The sequence below is a fragment of the Ranitomeya imitator genome, chromosome 5 (genome assembly GCF_032444005.1).
Source record: "Ranitomeya imitator isolate aRanImi1 chromosome 5, aRanImi1.pri, whole genome shotgun sequence".
NCBI classification, from domain to species: domain Eukaryota; kingdom Metazoa; phylum Chordata; class Amphibia; order Anura; family Dendrobatidae; genus Ranitomeya; species Ranitomeya imitator.
Window position 1 is genome coordinate 162,095,832 of NC_091286.1, and position 21,455 is coordinate 162,117,286.

General features: G+C 42.8%; 1 protein-coding gene across 2 annotated transcripts in view; it reads right to left on the reverse strand.

Annotated features, from left to right (window-relative positions):
- The window catches only part of LOC138681618 (dihydroxyacetone phosphate acyltransferase-like), a 258,128-nt gene that overhangs the window by 231,722 nt on the left and 4,951 nt on the right, over nucleotides 1-21,455 (reverse strand). The gene's annotated exons all lie outside the window — the stretch shown is intronic.

A 21,455-nucleotide genomic window follows, 5' to 3' on the forward strand; every position in this document is an offset into this window, starting at 1 on the left:
GGTTTGGATGCAGTCTTTCTCATCCACTGCTTTCAGTACTTCTGGATGAAAGCGCTGTAAATGTCTCTTTAGATTAGAAGCTCTGGTAGGAGCATTTTTATCTTTGCCTGAATATGCACTGATCTTGGCTTCACAGCATTTGTTTTCGTCTGGATCATTTGTCATACACTGACAGACATAATGTTTTCTATCTTGAGTGATAGTGAAATGTTCAAATACAGCTGATTTAATGAAAGCTTCTTTGACATTCTCAGGTTTTTAATTCTGCATTCACAATCCAAATGACAATTGTTTTTAATAAAAACAATTGTACAAAATTATTACCAGGTCGTACAACTGATATAGTGGTCAGTAATATTGTTATTCCTCATGTACTCACAGTTAACTGATGCAAAGTTTGTTGAAAGGATAATACTTCTTACAGTCTTCCTCTTCTGAGTAGCAGCTGTGAGATGCTTGAAAGAAGAACACCAAACATCTAGTCTAGAGGAGGAGCTTTACTACTAAGAATTTGGAACACATTTCCACTTTCAGTTTCATACATTGTAAGTAGGGGGGTTGGGGCAGCATGAGGTTAACCAAGTATAAGATTAGATAAGGGCAGTGGAGAACAGTGAGGGTATGTGCACACATCAGGATTTCTTGCAGAAAACCTGACATTTCTGCCAGAAAGCCGCATGCGTTTTTACCGCGATTTTACCGCAATTTTGATGCGTTTTGACGCGTTTTTGGTGCGTTTTTTCCCAAATGCATAGAAAAACGCAGAAAATCTACAAAAATAATGAACATGCTCATTTTTTTACCGCGATGCGTTTTTTTCGCGGAAAAAAACGCATCCATGTGCACAAAACATGCAGAATGCATTCTAAATGATAGAATGCATAATGTATGTGTTTTTAATGAGTTTTTGTAGCGTTTTTAGCGCGAAAAAACGCAAAAAAACGCGAAAAAACTTGTACGTGTGCACATAGCCTGACACACAAGAAGTAAGAAATGTCTCTATCTCCAGCAGAACTGCTTATCACTGTTGTTCATTAGCTTAATACTTATACAGTGGGGCAAAAAAGTATTTAGTCAGTCAGCAATAGTGCAAGTTCCACCACTTAAAAAGATGAGAGGCGTCTGTAATTTACATCATAGGTAGACCTCAACTATGGGAGACAAACTGAGAAAAAAAAATCCAGAAAATCACATTGTCTGTTTTTTTAACATTTTATTTGCATATTATGGTGGAAAATAAGTATTTGGTCAGAAACAAACAATCAAGATTTCTGGCTTTCACAGACCTGTAACTTCTTCTTTAAGAGTCTCCTCTTTCCTCCACTCATTACCTGTAGTAATGGCACCTGTTTAAACTTGTTATCAGTATAAAAAGACACCTGTGCACACCCTCAAACAGTCTGACTCCAAACTCCACTATGGTGAAGATCAAAGAGCTGTCAAAGGACACCAGAAACAAAATTGTAGCCCTGCACCAGGCTGGGAAGACTGAATCTGCCATAGCCAACCAGCTTGGAGTGAAGAAATCAACAGTGGGAGCAATAATTAGAAAATGGAAGACATACAAGACCACTGATAATCTCCCTCGATCTGGGGCTCCATGCAAAATCCCACCCCGTGGGGTCAGAATGATCACAAGAACGGTGAGCAAAAATCCCAGAACCACGCGGGGGGGCCTAGTGAATGAACTGCAGAGAGCTGGGACCAATGTAACAAGGCCTACCATAAGTAACACACTACGCCACCATGGACTCAGATCCTGCAGTGCCAGATGTGTCCCACTGCTTAAGCCAGTACATGTCCGGGCCCATCTGAAGTTTGCTAGAGAGCATTTGGATGATCCAGAGGAGTTTTGGGAGAATGTCCTATGGTCTGATGAAACCAAACTGGAACTGTTTGGTAGAAACACAACTTGTCGTGTTTGGAGGAAAAAGAATACTGAGTTGCATCATCAAACACCATACCTACTGTAAAGCATGGTGGTGGAAACATCATGCTTTGGGGCTGTTTCTCTGCAAAGGGGCCAGGACGACTGATCCGGGTACATGAAAGAATGAATGGGGCCATGTATCGTGAGATTTTGAGTGCAAACCTCCTTCCATCAGCAAGGGCATTGAAGATGAAACGTGGCTGGGTCTTTCATCATGACAATGATCCAAAGCACACCGCCAGGGCAACGAAGGAGTGGCTTCGTAAGAAGCATTTCAAGGTCCTGGAGTGGCCTAGCCAGTCTCCAGATCTCAACCCTATAGAAAACCTTTGGAGGGAGTTGAAAGTCCGTGTTGCCAAGCGAAAAGCCAAAAACATCACTGCTCTAGAGGAGATCTGCATGGAGGAATGGGCCAACATACCAACAACAGTGTGTGGCAACCTTGTGAAGACTTACAGAAAACGTTTGACCTCTGTCATTGCCAACAAAGGATATATTACAAAGTATTGAGATGAAATTTTGTTTCTGACCAAATACTTATTTTCCACCATAATATGGAAATAAAATGTTAAAAAAACAGACAATGTGATTTTCTGGATTTTTTTTTCTCAGTTTGTCTCCCATAGTTGAGGTCTACCTATGATGTAAATTACAGACGCCTCTCATCTTTTTAAGTGGTGGAACTTGCACTATTGCTGACTGACTAAATACTTTTTTGCCTCACTGTATATTTGAGTAACATTTATAAAATTCATATGAAAGTTCAATTATGAAATATTAATACATTTTTTTTAAAGCTGGAGTCGGAGTCAGTACATTTCTACCGACTCGTGACTCCAACCAAAACTAACTCCAATTCCGACTCCACAACTCCAACTCCGACTCCACAGCCCTGGCAATATTACTGTACACCGCACTGTATTACCGGCTTTCTATAGGACACCGGTGCGTATTTCTTGCAAGTCACACTGATGGTCCATATGGTGTGCGAGTTTTTCTCGCACCCATAGACTTTCATTGGGGTTTCTCGGCCGATATATGGTGAAAATAGCAGCATGCTGCAATTTCTCTTACACGTATAATATGGCCGAGAAAACAACGGATGATAGTAGCTACCACATAGATTAACATTGGTCCAAGTGCTATGCGAATTTTATCGCATAGCATTCATCCGTATTATGGTCTACTGTGACTCCGGCCTTACCCTTAAAGACTGACTGCCAACGCCAACTTGCATTAAGAGAAACTGGAGAATGGACCTGAACTAACATGTCCTTGATTTGATGACAAAATACAGTTAGGATTTAATGGCAACGGGTCTGTTCATTTTATTGAGTCTATGGGCCAGCACTGAAACTCCTCAGAAGTATATTGCCCCATAATTAATGCTAATACTGCATGGTTACGGGCATTATAAAGGAGTCTAAGGGCTTCAAAGAAAGTCTTCTGTGGAGAATCAGTAAGTAGGGAGACGGTCCAGGATCGGGGTCACCTTGCAACAGGGAAATGATCAGTTCCACACACGGACCCGTCGAAGCTTTGTGCAACTGTTGTGTATGGGTCTTCGCAGCGGTTTCCTGATGCGAAAACGCATACACAACACAACCCAGATTAAAATTAATAAAACATTTTTTTTTTTAAAATCGCAATATTCTTACCTTCCAGCGTCCCGTGCAGCATTACCAATGCTCGAGATGCTCCCAGCAGCTGGCGTTCCCAGTAATGCCTTGCATGCAATGACCTCTGATGACGTAGCGGTCTCGCGAGACCGCGATATCATCGGATAATTTCGCAATGCATTACTGGGAACGCCAGCTGCCGGGAGCATCGCGAGCATCGGTAACGCTGCGCGGGACGCCGGAAGGTAAGAATATTGCGATTTTTTTTTTTTAAACATAATATCTTGTTACTATTGAAGCTGCATAGGCAGCATCAATAGTAAAAAGAGAGAGAGCGAGCGAGAGAGAATTTCCCTGACTGGAAATTCTTCCATGCATGCTCAATTTCAAAAGATGGAACTCATCTCTGGATTCCTGCTTTTGACAGTCAGCGACGGATCCTGTGCCCAAAGGCTTCCATTATAGCCAACGACGGACAGCGCAGGATCCATCGCAGAGCGATTTTCCGACATACAGAAAAAACGTTCCTGTGCGTTGTCCCCACCCGACAGACAGCAATTTTCCGACGGATCCAGTGCACGACGGATGAAACGGGTGGCCATCCGTCACAATCCGTCGCTAATACAAGTCTATGAGAAAAACAGGATCCTGCAGAAAAATTTGATGGATCCTGTTTTTTCAAAAATCAACGGATTTCGACGGGAGCTCAAAGACGTAAGTGTGAAAGAGGCCTAAGGAGCACTATGTGAAGCCCATTATACTGTATTGAGCACTATGTGGGGTTGTTTATACTGTGTGGAGCAATATATGAGGCTAATATACTGTATGGAGCACTATATAGGGCTCATTATACTGTATGGAGCACTTTGTGAGGCCATTATACTATATGGAGCATTATCTGGGTCCATTATACTGTATGGGCACTATGTGGGCCCATTATACTGTATGGAGCGCTATATGGTGCCCATAATACTGTATGGAGCACAATGTGGTGCCCATTATACAGTAATCAGCACTATGTGGGGCCTTTATGGGTACTGTATAGAGAACGTTTTGTAGCCACTATACTGTATGGAGCACTATTTAGGGCCATTATACCCTATGGAGCACTATGTGGGGCCTTTATACTGTATGCAGCACCATGTGGAGCACTATATGGGGCCTATGTACTGAATCATGTTTTGTGGCCATTATACTGTATGGAGCAGTATGTGGAGCCATTATACTGTATGGAGAACTATGTGAGGCCATTATACTGTACTAGATGGTGGCCCGATTCTAACGCATGGGTATTCTAGAATATGCATGTCCACGTAGTATATTGCACAGCCCACGCAGTATATTGCCCAGACACGTAGTATATTGCCCAGCGATGTAGTATATTGCCCAGCCACGTAGTATATTGCCCAGCCATGTAGTATATTGCCCAGTGACGTAGTATATTGCCCAGCCACGTAGTTTATTGCCCAGTTACGTAGTATATTGCCAAGCTACGTAGTATATTTCACAGCCCACGTAGTATATTGCCCAGTGACGTAATATATTGGCCAGCCACGTAGTATATTGCCTAGTGACGTAGTATATTGCCCAGTCACGTAGTATATTGCCCAGCCACGTAGTATATTGCCCAGCCACATAGTATATTGCCCAGTTACGTAGTATATTGCGCAGCCACGTAGTATATTGCCCAGTGACGTAGTATATTGCCCAGTGACGTAGTATACAGCACAGAGCTACGTAGTTTATTGCCCAGTGACGTAGTATATTGCCCAGTCACGTAGTATATTGCCCAGTGACGTAGTATATTGGCCAGTCACGTAGTATATTGCACAGCGAAGTAGTATACAGCACAGAGCCACATAGTATATTGCCCAGTGACGTAGTATATTGCCCAGTGATGTAGTATATTGCCCAGTCACATAGTATATTGCCCAGTGACGTAGTATATTGGCCAGTCATGTAGTATATTGCCCAGTGATGTAGTATACAGCACAGAGCCACGAAGTATATTGCCCAGTGACGTAGTATATTGGCCAGTCACGTAGTATATTGCCCAGCCACGTAGTATATTGCACAGCGAAGTAGTATACAGCACAGAGCCACGTAGTATATTGGCCAGTCACATAGTATATTGCCCAGCCAGGTTTGTCACAGGTGAAAAAATAAAAAATAAACATATACTCACCTTTCCGAGGGAGCCCTTGTAGTCCACGGCAGGTTCCGGTCCCAGGGTTGGTATTAGCGCAGGACCTGTGATGACTTCGCGGTCATATGACCGTGACATCATGGCAGGTCTTTGTAGCGCAGGCGCGCAGGGCCTGTGATGACGTCGCGGTCACATGACCGTGACTTCATGGCAGGTCCTTGTCACGCAGGGGCTGTGATGACGTCGCAGTCACATGACCGTGACGTCATGGCAGGTCCTTCTGCCACCGGAACCTGCAACGGAAGATTGCGGCCGGCGCGAGTGACTACGGAGGATGTATATAGCAGTTTTTTGGGTTTTTTAAAAATTATTTTTAACATTACATTTTTTACTATTGATGCCGCATAGGCAGCGTCAATAGTAAAAAGTTGGGGACACACAGGGTTAATAGCGGCGGTAACGGAGTGAGTTACCTGCGGCATAACGCGGTCCGTTACTGCCGGCATTAACCCTGTGTTAGCGGTGACCGGAGGGGAGTATGCGGGCGACAGGCACTGACTGCGGGGAGTAAGGAGCGGCCATTTTCTTCTGGACTGTGCCCGTCGCTGATTGGTCGCGGCAGCCATGACAGGCAGCTGGCGAGACCAATCAGTGAATGAATAACCGTGACAGAAGGACAGATAGATGGAAGTGATCATTAGACAATTATATAGTAGATGGAAGGCAGTGCAGGGCCCCGTTATACTATATGCAGGACTACTGAGCTAAATGCCCCAAAACGTATATAAAAATGTTGAGATGAGAAACACTGTATGTATTAATCAATATTCAAAAGTTTATTAAGTTCATATAGAGTACATATAACAAATAAATAAGTACAATAAATAGTAGGGGGATGAATGGACATGGTGAAGACAGGGCAAGGAAACCCCAAATCATAAATAGCAGATATCCGATATCAAACCAAATCAGGGCAGTAAGGAAATGTATGTGATACAGTACATCAATTAGTCAAGGTATATTGTCTTCCTAAAGGGTAGGGTATGGGGAGAATATCCAACAGACTGTAGTCCTCATGATCATATAAAGCCTAGGTAGAAGACCAGGACTGTTACAATACATAAAGTGCTGGGGATAGTGGTGCCAACAAGTGCTTACCCATGTGGGATGACAAGTGCTTCCGATCTGATAGCTGCTACTGCACAGGTGCCACCATCTTGTTAGAGAAAAAATAATTGTCTCCGCTAAGATGATCCGATAGATGCTACTCCGCAGGCAGCGCCATCTTGGAGGAGGCAATTTTTTTTCTCTAGCAAAATGGTGCCGCCGGCACCTGCACAGTAGCAGCTATTGGATCATTGATAGCTGCTACTGTGCAGGCGCAGCCAGCACCATTTTCAAACTGATTTATTTTTTTATGAATTAATGAATACCATCAAAGAAAACAATTAAATACACATTACAGATGTGCTCATGCTGCAGCGCAGGCGCCGTCTCCAATGCCTGCCTGCAGAAGGAGATTTTTTTTTCAATATATAAAATATTCATTATGTAAACTAGGGGACAGGTCACTGAGGGATAAGTGACCAGTCAGAAGCCATACTGATGAATATCTAAGCAGAGCACCACATGGAGACCCCTCCCCCACAGGCCGCCCCAGAGCATGAGCATATCATTAACTCAAAACTGAAAATAATTATTGAACAACAACCACAAGATGGATTTCTCAACCAAGCTATCATTTTAATCAGTATAACGGCGCCAACCTAACACTGTCTGTAGGTTACAATCCTGCTGACAGGCTCCCTTTAACTCATTTCCTTAATAACGTTGGTCACCTTCCTCTACAATCACTCTAGTTTAACTATGACCTTCTTACAATACTGTGTACAACTTTGGGCTGCAGTTTGTAAGTGTGACCACACTAGTTACTTTTTAAGAGGCAAATATAAGTTTTTTTCATGAGCATATACAGTTGTGTGAAAAGGTATTTGCCCCTTCCTGATTTCTTATTCATTTCTATGTTTGTCACACTTAAATGTTTCAGATCATCAAGCAAATTTAAATACAGTGTGTTCGTAAAGTCATGGTGCACTTTTGACCAGTCACTGGAAAGCAACAAAAAATTATAGAAATGTGAAATCTGCTCCAACTAAAAGAAAAACTCTCCCAGTTTCATACCTATTTAGTGCAGTTCGATGTGTGCTCAATTTGTTTCCCTACACACATCCAAACAATAGTGAAGTTTTTGCCACACATGGGTATGGACGTCTGGTGTAACAGAGTGAATAACGTCTGTGATTCTGTTTTAAGTGATTAGTGTCGTTGACACGCTCAATGTACACATGTTGCTTCACATAACCCCAAAAGTAAAAGTCTAAGGGCGTCAGATCCGGGGATCGTGGTGGCCATGGCTTGACAGAACCCCTGCCTATCCACCGCTGGGGGAATGTTCTATCCAAAAATCACGAAAAATGGTGGCGTAGTGTGGAGGAGCGCCGTCCTGTTGAAACATGACACCTTCTTGAAATTGTGGCACTGCATACAATTACAACATGTCAAGATACGTGTTTGCCATCACAGACTGCTCTGTGAAAAAAAATGGGCCTATCACGGGGTTTCTGCACCAAACTGCCCATTTCCTTCAACTGCTTATCCCTATTCCTATGTGGTGGCGCTTAGTTATAAACGCACAGTAAAACCAAAAACACTCTGTTGCAAAAAAATCACTGTGGACAGCAAGTGCTAGTAAAAAGATGGAAAAACAGGGTATTTGGTTGATACGTTTTTTGCAAAAAATGTATATTACGCCGCTCTACCAAACGTCAAGGTATACCCATATCAGAGCAGTCCTAACTAATGTATGTAATCCCTATCTGATGTATTTAAAACCTGATCATAAGTACAATACCTGTATGAGCAGGATTCAGAGAAGGAATGTCCAGGTGGACACGCTGTACAGAACGGCTCCTGTGCGCACAGCTCAAAAAAAGAGGGGTGGAGGCCTCCCCAGTCTTGTGGACACAAGAAAACAGTTACGGTATGTGAAACCAGAACACATGAGCTGCGCGTACAGTGAACAAGCCCAAGAGACTTGAAAATACAAAAAGAGCACAGTAAAACCAAAAACACTCGGTTGCAAAAAAATCACACTGGACAGCAAGTGCTAGTACAAAGATGGAAAAAACAGGGTATTTGGTTAATAACTGCATTCGGTAGTCTGCATAACGGTACTCATCCTGCAGAAAACAAGCCCTATCATGTCAGCAGAAATATAAGACAATTACAGCTCTCAAAATATGGTGAAGCGCAATAAAAAGCGTTTTTTAGTGTGTGACAGCAGTCAAACAGAAACAATACAAATCTGGTATCGCTGTAATCAGACCGACGCAAAAAATAAAGTTGTCTAATCACGTATACTGCAGGAAGAACAGCATAAAAAATTTAAAAAAAATCTTTAAAAGAAAAACAAAATCACACTCACCGTCTCTTAAAACTTCAACACTTTAATAGAAGAGTTGAAACATCAGGTTTCAAGGGGTGAACAGAATGCACCAAGGACAACAGTTGTTTCTTGCCAAACAGTGCTTCAACAGATCCTTGTTACAAGCGCTGTTTGGCAAGAAATGGCTGTTGTCCTGTGTGTTCACGTTTTAAGAGACAGGAATGCGATTTCCTTCTTCTATTAATTTTATGCAACTGTTTTTCTTAACTCACCCAAAATCTCTGTAAGGTCTGGTTTGTCTCAGCTTACATTTCAGAGGAGTGAATACCAGATGGTTGCGGCACACACCTCCCCTGCATAAAACCAATTCTTCACCTGCTGTTGATTTGTTCATTCTGCCTCCCAAAGATGGCAGTACGGCTCAGCGCACATTTATCCTGCGCTCTATGCTGAGTGCTTGCACCAGGGTTTTCATGTAAATCTCTGAAATACGTGATTCAGACAGAACCCCCTGAGAAAGATTCCCTAAAATGAAGCAGATGGAGGCACTGTGTACAAAAAAAAAGAGTGGTCCGCCACCGTGTTGCGAACTTCTGGAAAGAAGTACAATGCTGAACAGAGGCCAGGCAAAGTCCAGAGTAACTGCTGCCTCATTATAGTGAATGGATCCCTCAGGGGCTTCATCTGAATCACATCATTTGGAGATTTACATGGAAATCCCGAAGTATATGCTCAGCATAACGCACTGGATAAATGCAATCCCCAATATTCCCAATAAAAGCTTAAAATCAATCCACAAATAAAGCAAGTCTCCACTCAAGTCTTTCATCTGTTAATGGAAATATTGGAGGCTTTCATGTTACTGGTAGTACAAAGACTCTGGAAAAGCGAAATGTCTCCTTGCCTACCAAAAGAAATTCAGCAAATTCTACACTCCCAAATCCAAATACCCCTCTCCTTTCTGAGCACCTGTGGGATCAAGGTGCTCACCACACGGCTAGATAAATTACTGGAAAATGTAGTTTCCAAATTGGGGTCACTTGTGAGGGGTTTCTACCGCTTAGGCACATCAGGGGCTCTCTAAACGCGACATGACACCCGCATACCATTCCATTAAAGTCTGAGTTCCAAAATGTTGCTCATACCTTTCTGAGCACTGTCATGCGCCAAAACAGTAGTTTTCATCCATATATAGGGTATCTGTGTACTCAGGAGAAATTTCACAATGAATTTTGGATCCATTTTCTCGTGATACCATTGTTATATACCATTCTCGTGATACCATACGTTTGGGGCTAAAAGAATATTTTTGTGGGAAAAATTAAATTTTTTTATTATCACAGCTCTACATTATACACTTCTGTGAAGCATGTGGGGGTTCAACGTGCTCAACATACATCTAGATACATTCCTTGAGGGGTGTAGTTTCCAAAATCATGTCACTCGTGGGGGGTTTCCACTGTTTAGGCACATCGGGGCTCTCCAAACCTGACATTGCATTCTATAACGATGCCAGATAATTTTGCATTCATAAAGTCAAATGGCACTCCTTTCCTTCCAAGCAATGCAGTGTGCCCAAACAGTAGTTTCACCCCACATATGGTGTATAAACCTACTCAGGAGAAATTGCACAACACATTTTGTGGTCCATTTTCTCCTGTTACCCTTGTGAAAATAAAAAAATTGAGGCTAAAGTAAAATTTTTTGCAAAAAAATAAAAAATTAAAATGTTCATCGCTTCTATCCACATTCCAAGAATTCCTGTGAAGCACTTGAAGGGTTAATAAACTTCTTGAATATGGTTTTGAGTACCATGAGGGGTGCAGTTTTTATAATGGTGTCACTTTTAGGTATTTTCTGTCAAACAGGCCCCCCAAAGTCACTTCAAATGTGATGTGGTCCCTAACAAAAGGTTTTGTACATTTTGTTGTAAAAATTTGAAACTGCTGATGAACTTTCTACCCTTATAACGTCCTAACAAAAAAATAATGTTTCAAAAATTGTGCTGATGTAAAGTAGACATGTGGGAAATGTTATATATTAACTATTTTGTGTGACCCCATTCTCTGATTTAAGGGCATAAAATTAAAAATTGCGAAGTGTTCAAAATTTTCACCAAATTTCCGATCTTTTCACAAACAAGCGCAAGTCATATTGAATACATTTTAAGACTATCATGAAGTATAATGTGCCACGAAAAAGCAAACAATCTCAGAATCACTGGCATCCGTTGAGCGTTCCAGAGTTATTACTACATGAAGAGACACTGGTTAGAATTGTAAAATTTGGTCAGGTCATGAAGGTGCAAACAGGCTTAGAGGGTAAAGGGGTTAAAGGGATTTTTTGTCATTTTTGTTAACCTATTGATTTTTCCCTTCATTTATTATACCTATGGTAATCTGCTAAATACTATATGAAGAAAAACACCAATGTGAATGATTGGCCTATTTTCCAACTGAAATCACTAGTAAGCTTATTCAAAGAGTATTTGTTGAACGTTTTGGAGCAGAAAAACCTCTGTGTCTTTTAATTGAACAACCACTTCTTAAATGCCTCAGCTTCCTAATTAACATGAACACCAGGCCTTCCCGTTGCTTGTGTGAAATTATGTCACATGAACACTGCAGCCAATCAGCATCTCCTGAGTGAGATTTTGAGCGGACATCCTCTCTATGGAAATAGTAAAGGCTGCTGCTAGCGGACTCCAACCTTTTGGCTGCAGTGCTCACATGACAATACAATGTCTCCCTGAGCATCAGGAAGACCTGGTACCGATTTCCCTGGAGCAGTCAGCAGAAGGCAAGTATAAGGCCGGGGTCACACCTGCGAGTGTGATGCGAGAAACTCACACTAGTCTCCCGCATCAATACCCAGCACTGCTGCCGGCACTCGGGACCGGAGCATGTGGCTGCATGTATTTTTATGCATGTATTTCTAGGCAGCTGCACGCTCCGGTCCAGAGTGCCGGCGGCAGTGCTGGGTATTGATGAGAGAGACTCGTGTGAGTTTCTCGTATCACACTCGCAGGTGTCACCCTGGTCTTAACAGTTTTACAGGACTTTAATCTGTAACCATCATACTGCACCACTGAGCGTTCCAGTTACCACCTCCACATACAAAGTTTGACACACTGTAACAGATGAAATACACACTACCACTACAATGGAGGGTAGAAAAAACGAAAAAAAGCCAAAATAAAATATAATGAATTTTATTCGATATATTATTAAAAAAGAATGATAAAATACCAAAGCAAGCTACTAGAGCCACACAAAAAGAAGGACACACTTGAGAGGAAACCTATGGACAGTGCCCAACATATATAAATGTCACAATGATGACTGAAAGTTTTGTCCAAAATCCATAGAAGCACATCAAAAAATAAATAAATATTTGATAATAATAATAACAAAAATAACCTCTATGCAAAAAATAACAAATAACAATAGTAAAAACTACTAACAAAAAAGTGCCTAGTGCAAGATGTAGACAGAAAAATCCATGAATAAATACTAATGTCAGATGATAATGATATAATAATATAGCCTATGTGCAAAAAAATAGCTAAAAATGGCAATAGCTAGCAAATGCTAACAAAAAGTGCCTAGTGCAAGGTGCAAGCAGAGAGATACATGTATGTACAAATAAAGTGTTCCAAATGAGTAAAAAACACAATGAATTTCTCCAGGAGTTACTGAGGGTCATAAGTGTACAAAAAAAAAAAAATATATATATATATATATATATATCTACCCTGACACAGCAGACCTATGCATATGCAAAAATTGTACCATGTAGCGCCCTGTTATGACCTGGTGGTCAGGACAATAATGGACCTGGTGGTTAAGAGCACACGGAAAGACCTGATAGTTACTGATAATAAGGACGAGCTCTGGGACGTGGGAACTCTGCTGACAGCAATCCCTAAACCTATCAAACACACTAGAAATAGCCGTGGATTGCGCCTAACGCTCCCTATGCAACTCGGCACAGCCTAAGAAACTAGCTAGCCCTGAAGATAGAAAAATAAAGCCTACCTTGCCTCAGAGAAATTCCCCAAAGGAAAAGGCAGCCCCCCACATATAATGACGTGAGTAAAGATGAAAATACAAACACAGAGATGAAATAGATTTAGCAAAGTGAGGCCCGACTTACTGAACAGACCGAGGATAGGAAAGGTTACTTTGCGGTCAGCACAAAAACCTACAAAAAGACCACGCAGAGGGCGCAAAAAGACCCTCCGCACCGACTCACGGTGCGGAGGCGCTCCCTCTGCATCCCAGAGCTTCCAGCAAGCAAGACAACAAATTAAATAGCAAGCTGGACAGAAAAATAGCAAACCAAATAAATACAAGCTGGAACTTAGCTTCTGATGGGAAGACAGGTCACAAGAACGATCCAGGAGTGAACAGACCAATACTGGAACATTGACAGGTGGCATGGAGCAAAGATCTAAGTGGAGTTAAATAGAGCCGCAGCTAACGAATTAACCTAGTCACCTGTGAAACTCAGAAACACCCACCAGAGGAATTCCATGGACAGAACCAGCCGAAGTACCATTCATGACCACAGGAGGGAGCCTGACAACAGAATTCACAACAGTACCCTCCCCCCCCCCTTGAGGAGGGGTCACCGAACCCTCACCAGAGCCCCCAGGCCGACCAGGATGAGCCAAATGAAAGGCATGAACCAGATCGGCAGCATGAACATCAGAGGCAAAAACCCAGGAATTATCTTCCTGACCATAACCCTTCCACTTGACCAGGTACTGGAGTTTCCGTCTCGAAACACGAGAATCCAAAATCTTCTCCACCACATACTCCAACTCCCCCTCAACTAACACCGGGGCAGGAGGATCAACGGATGGAACCACAGGCGCCACGTATCTCCGCAATAACGACCTATGGAACACATTATGGATGGCAAAAGAAGCAGGAAGGGCCAAACGAAATGACACAGGATTGATAACCTCAGAAATCTTATACGGACCAATGAAACGAGGCTTAAACTTAGGAGAGGAAACCTTCATAGGAACATAACGAGACGAAAACCAAACCAAATCCCCAACACGAAGTCGGGGACCCACACAGCGCCGGCGGTTAGCGAAACGTTGAGCCTTCTCCTGGGACAATGTCAAATTGTCCACCACATGAGTCCAAATCTGCTGCAACCTATCCACCACAGTATCTACACCAGGACAGTCTGAAGGCTCAACCTGCCCTGAAGAGAAACGAGGATGGAAACCAGAATTGCAGAAAAACGGCGAAACCAAAGTAGCCGAGCTGGCCCGATTATTAAGGGCGAACTCAGCCAACGGCAAAAAGGACACCCAATCATCCTGATCAGCAGAAACAAAGCATCTCAGATATGTTTCCAAAGTTTGATTAGTTCGTTCGGTTTGGCCATTTGGCTGAGGATGCAAAGCCGAGGAAAAAGACAAATCAATGCCCATCCTAGCACAAAAGAATCGCCAAAACATTGAAACAAACTGGGAACCTCTGTCAGAAACGATGTTCTCCGGGATACCATGTAAACGAACCACAAGCTGGAAAAATAATGGCACCAAATCAGAGGAGGAAGGCAATTTAGACAAAGGTACCAAATGGACCATCTTAGAAAAGCGATCACAAACCACCCAAATGACCGACATCTTTTGAGAGACGGGGAGATCCGAAATAAAATCCATAGAAATATGCGTCCAGGGCCTCTTCGGGACCGGCAAGGGCAAAAGCAACCCACTGGCACGAGAACAGCAGGGCTTAGCCCGAGCACAAGTCCCACAGGACTGCACAAAAGAACGCACATCCCGCGACAAAGACGGCCACCAGAAGGATCTAGCCACCAAATCTCTGGTACCAAAGATTCCAGGATGCCCAGCCAACACTGAACAATGAATCTCAGAGATAACTCTACTAGTCCTTCTATCAGGGACAAACAGTTTCTCCACTGGGCAACGGTCAGGTCTATCAGCCTGAAATTTATGCAGCACCCGCCGCAAATCAGGGGAGATGGCAGACAAAATTACCCCCTCTTTGAGAATACCCGCCGGCTCAGGAACACCCGGAGAGTCAGGCACAAAACTCCTTGACAGGGCATCAGCCTTCACATTCTTAGAGCCCGGAAGGTACGAAACCACAAAATCAAAACAGGAGAAAAATAATGACCATCGAGCCTGTCTCGGATTCAACCGTTTGGCAGACTCAAGATAAGTCAAATTCTTGTGATCTGTCAAGACCACCACACGATGCTTGGCTCCTTCCAGCCAATGACGCCACTCCTCGAATGCCCACTTCATGGCCAACAATTCACGATTACCAACATCATAGTTACGCTCAGCAGGCGAAAACTTTCTAGAAAAGAAAGCACATGGCTTCATCACCGAGCCCTCAGAACTTCTTTGCGACAAAACAGCCCCTGCTCCAATCTCAGAAGCATCAACCTCAACCTGAAACGGAAGCGAAACATCTGGCTGGCACAACACAGGGGCAGAAGAAAAACAACGCTTCAACTCCTGAAAAGCCTCTACAGCCGCAGAAGACCAATTGACCACATCAGCACCCTTCTTGGTCAAATCAGTCAACGGTTTAGCAACAGTAGAAAAATTAGCGATGAAGCGCCGATAAAAATTAGCAAAGCCCAGGAACTTTTGCAGGCTCTTCACAGATGTCGGCTGAGTCCAATCGTAAATGGCCTGGACTTTAACAGGGTCCATCTCGATAGTAGAAGGGGAAAAAATGAACCCCAAAAATGAAACCTTCTGAACTCCAAAGAGACACTTTGACCCCTTCACAAACAAGGAATTCGCACGAAGGACCTGGAACACCATTCTGACCTGCTTCACATGAGACTCCCAATCATTCGAAAAGACCAAAATATCATCCAAATACACAATCAGGAATTTATCCAGGTACTCTCGGAAGATGTCATGCATAAAGGACTGAAATACTGATGGAGCATTGGAAAGCCCGAATGGCATAACTAGGTACTCAAAATGGCCCTCGGGCGTATTAAATGCTGTTTTCCATTCATCGCCCCGTTTAATACGCACAAGATTATACGCCCCTCGAAGGTCTATCTTGGTAAACCAACTAGCCCCTTTAATACGAGCAAACAAGTCAGACAGCAACGGCAAAGGATACTGAAATTTGACTGTAATTTTATTAAGAAGGCGGTAATCAATACACGGTCTCAAAGAACCATCCTTCTTGGCCACAAAAAAGAACCCTGCTCCTAACGGTGATGACGACGGGCGAATATGGTCTTTCTCCAAGGATTCCTTTATATAACTCCGCATAGCGGCGTGTTCTGGCACAGATAAATTGAACAATCGGCCCTTAGGAAACTTACTACCAGGAATCAAATAATTGCACAATCGCAATCCCTATGAGGAGGTAGGGCACTGGCTTTGGTCTCATCAAATACATCCCGATAATCCGACAAAAACTCTGGAACTTCAGAAGGAGTGGAAGACGAAATAGACAAAAATGGAACATCACCATGTACCCCCTGGCAACCCCAGCTGGACACAGACATAGATTTCCAGTCCAATACTGGATTATGAACCTGTAGCTATGGCAACCCCAAAACAACCACATCATGCAGATTATGCAAAACATGAAAGCGGATATCCTCCTGATGTGCAGGAGCCATGCACATGGTCAATTGGGTCCAATACTGAGGCTTATTCTTGGCCAAAGGCGTAGCATCAATTCCTCTCAATGGAATAGGATACTGCAAGGGCTCCAAGAAAAAACCACAGCGCCTAGCATACTCCAAGTCCATCAAATTCAGGGCAGCGCCTGAATCCACAAATGCCATAACAGAATAGGATGACAAAGAGCAAATCAGAGTAACAGACAATAGAAATTTAGACTGTACCGTACCAATGGTGGCAGACCAAGTGAACCGCTTAGTGCGCTTAGGACAATCGGAGATAGCATGAGTGGAATCACCACAGTAAAAACATAGCCCATTCCGACGTCTGTGTTCTTGCCGTTCATCTCTGGTCAAAGTCCTATCACATTGCATAGGCTCAGGCCCATGCTCAGATAGTACCGCCAAATGGTGCACAGCTTTACGCTCACGCAAGCGTCGATCGATCTGAATGGCCAAGGACATAGACTCATTCAGACCAGCAGGCATGGGAAACCCCACCATGACATCCTTAAGGGCTTCAGAGAGACCCTTTCTGAAGATTGCTGCCAGGGCACATTCATTCCACTGAGTGAGCACAGACCACTTTCTAAACTTCTGACAATATATCTCAGCTTCATCCTGACCCTGACACAGAGCCAGCAAGATTTTCTCTGCCTGATCCACTGAATTAGGTTCGTCATAAAGCAATCCAAGCGCCAGGAAAAACGCATCAACATCACGCAATGCCGGATCTCCTGGCGCAAGGGAAAATGCCCAGTCTTGAGGGTCACCACGTAACAAAGAAATAATGATCTTTACTTGTTGAACAGGGTCACCTGAGGAGCGAGGTTTCAAGGCAAGAAACAATTTACAATTATTTTTGAAATTCAAGAACTTAGATCTATCACCAAAAAACAAATCAGGAATTGGAATCCTAGGCTCTGACATCGGATTCTGAACCACAAAATCTTGAATGTTTTGTATCCTTGTAGTGATATTATCCATCCAAGAGGACAGACCTTGAATGTCCATGTTTACACCAGTGTCCTGAACCACCCAGAGGTAAAGGGGAAAATAGAGACAAAACACACTGCAAAGAAAAAAAATGGTCTCAGAACTTCTCTTATCCCTCTATTGAGATGCATTAGTACTTTGGGCCACCTGTACTGTTATGACCTGGTGGTCAGGACAATAATGGACCTGGTGGTTAAGAGCACACGGAAAGACCTGATAGTTACTGATAATAAGGACGAGCTCTGGGGCGTGGGAACTCTGCTGACCGCAATCCCTAAACCTATCAAACACACTAGAAATAGCCGTGGATTGCGCCTAACGCTCCCTATGCAACTCAGCACAGCCTAAGAAACTAGCTAGCCCTGAAGATAGAAAAATAAAGCCTACCTTGCCTCAGAGAAATTCCCCAAAGGAAAAGGCAGCCCCCCACATATAATGACTGTGAGTAAAGATGAAAATACAAACACAGAGATGAAATAGATTTAGCAAAGTGAGGCCCGACTTACTGAACAGACCGAGGATAGGAAAGGTTACTTTGCGGTCAGCACAAAAACCTACAAAAAGACCACGCAGAGGGCGCAAAAAGACCCTCCGCACCGACTCACGGTGCGGAGGCGCTCCCTCTGCGTCCCAGAGCTTCCAGCAAGCAAGACAACAAATTAAATAGCAAGCTGGACAGAAAAATAGCAAACCAAAGAAATACAAGCTGGAACTTAGCTTCTGATGGGAAGACAGGTCACAAGAACGATCCAGGAGTGAACAGACCAATACTGGAACATTGACAGGTGGCATGGAGCAAAGATCTAAGTGGAGTTAAATAGAGCAGCAGCTAACGAATTAACCTAGTCACCTGTGAAACTCAGAAACACCCACCAGAGGAAGTCCATGGACAGAACCAGCCGAAGTACCATTCATGACCACAGGAGGGAGCCCGACAACAGAATTCACAACAGCGCCCTCCTGAATAAAAAGTGCTTGGTGTGCTGTGCAACTCATGAACTATAGCCACTTTTTATATAAAGTGCCTGATGTGCAGTGCTTTTTTTTTTTTTTTTGTACACTTATGACCCTCAGTAACTCCTGGAGAAATTCATTTTGTTTTTACTCATTTGGAGCACTTTATTTGTACATACATGTATCTCTTTGCTTGCACCTTACACTAGGCACTTTTTGTCAGCATTTGCTAGCTATTGCCATTTGTAGCATTTTTTTGCACAGAGGTTATATTATTATATCATTATCATCTGACATTAGTATTTATTCATGGATTTTTCTGTCTACATCTTGCACTAGGCACATTTTTGTTAGTTTTTTTTACTATTGTTATTTGTTATTTTTTGCACAGAGGTTATTTTTGTTATTATTATTATCAAATATTTATATATTCTTTGATGTGCTTCTATGGATTTTGGACAAAACTTTTAGTCATCATTGTGACATTTATATATGTTGGGCACTGTCCATAGGTTTCCTCTCAAGTGTGTCCTTCTTTTTGTGTGGCTCTAGTAGCTTGCTTTGGTATTTTATCATTCTTTTTTAATAATATATCTAATAAAATTCATTATATTTTATTTTGGCTTTTTTTAGTTTTTTCTACCCTCCATTGTAGTGGTAGTGTGTATTTCATCTTGTACTTTGACGATTTTGCCAGTTATTTTTCGAAGACTGTGTCTAATTATTTTAATTACACTGTAACAGATGTACAGCAGAATGTTGTGCAAGGGATTATAATGGGGCTGTTATCTGCAGTCTCTACCATTCCAGGACTAATACTTTACTTGATGAGGTAACTGCAAAGTCTGCAAAATGATCTGGCAAATTCAGCAGTTAAGAAAGCAGGAGAAGAAACTGTAAGAAGAGTAGCAATAGGAGTTGCAGCAGTATCAGGAGCAGGAACTGGAGGTCCAGGAACAGTAGGAGCTGTGGGAGGAGCAGGAAAGGGAGCAGCAGCAACAGAAGGTGCAGCAATAGGAGCTGCAACAACAGGAGCAGTGGGAGGAGCAGCAATAGGAGCTGCAACAACAGAAGGAACAGTGGACGGAGCAGCAATAGGAGCTGCAACAACAGGAGCAGTGGGAGGAGCAGCAATAGGAGCTGCAGCAGTATCAGGAGCAGTGGGAGGAGCAGCAATAGGAGCTGCAACAACAGAAGGAACAGCAATAGGAGCTACAACAACAGAAAGAGCAGCAATAAGAGCTGCAGCAACAGAAGGAGCAGCAATAGGAGCTGCAGCAACATAAGAAGCAGCAATAGGAGCTGCAGCAACAGTAGGAGCAGCAACAGAAACAGCAGCGGAAGGAGCAACAACTGGATATGCAGCAACAGAAGTAGCTGTGGGAGGAGCAGCAAGGGGAACTGCAACAAACGGAGCATCAGAGAAGCAGCAGATACAGCCAAAGGAGCAGCACCTGGAGATGCAGCAACAGAAGCTGTGGGAGAATCAGGAACTGGAGCAGCAGCAACAGAAGGAGCAGCAATAGGAGCTGCAACAACAGAAGGAGCAGCAATAGGAGCTGCAACAAGAGAAAGAGTAGCAATAGGAGCTGCATCAACAGAAAGAGCAGCAATAGGAGCTTCAGCAACAGAAGGACCAGCAGGAGGAGCAGCAATAGGATATGCAACAACAGAAGGAGCAGTAATAGGAGCTGCAACAGCAGAAGGAGCAGCAATAGAAGCTAGAACATCTAATTCCACCAACAATTATACATTAACGTGGATCACTCTAATACTACAGATATCACATAAGGGAGTTTCAATTAAGAAAAAGACCCAAAAAAGAGTGTTTATACGAAAAATACAAATTTATTTAGACATAAAATATACAAAATTATAACAAGGTAGAGCTGACCCTGCAGGATGGGGGAAATAGCAGTCCGCACTTCACTATGGTATCAATATAAGCAATATATAGCTAATTTCAAGTAAAAAGTATCAGGAGACATTTCCTATTAGATACCATCATATAGTCAAAGGCATTAAAGCAGCACAGATGTAGAGAGATCTCAATTAGCCTAATGAGGTCAGTGTAAATCCATCGACATAAAGTGGCATAGTGCAAACCGATATCAGCAAATGCTGTGTCTAGGGATGACGCTGAAATATCAAATAGGCGATAAATATAAATATAATGCTTGCATAAATTACCTATTAGGAAGTGTGGTAGCCGGACCCCTGCCTGCCGCAGGGGTCCGGCTACCACACTTCCTAATAGGTAATTTATGCAAGCATTATATTTATATTTATCGCCTATTTGATATTTCAGCGTCATCCCTAGACACAGCATTTGCTGATATCGGTTTGCACTATGCCACTTTATGTCGATGGATTTACACTGACCTCATTAGGCTAATTGAGATCTCTCTACATCTGTGCTGCTTTAATGCCTTTGACTATATGATGGTATCTAATAGGAAATGTCTCCTGATACTTTTTACTTGAAATTAGCTATATATTGCTTATATTGATACCATAGTGAAGTGCGGACTGCTATTTCCCCCATCCTGCAGGGTCAGCTCTACCTTGTTATAATTTTGTATATTTTATGTCTAAATAAATTTGTATTTTTCGTATAAACACTCTTTTTTGGGTCTTTTTCTTAATTGAAACTCCCTTATGTGATAGCAATAGAAGCTGCAGCAACAGAAATAGCAGCGGAGGCGCAACAAC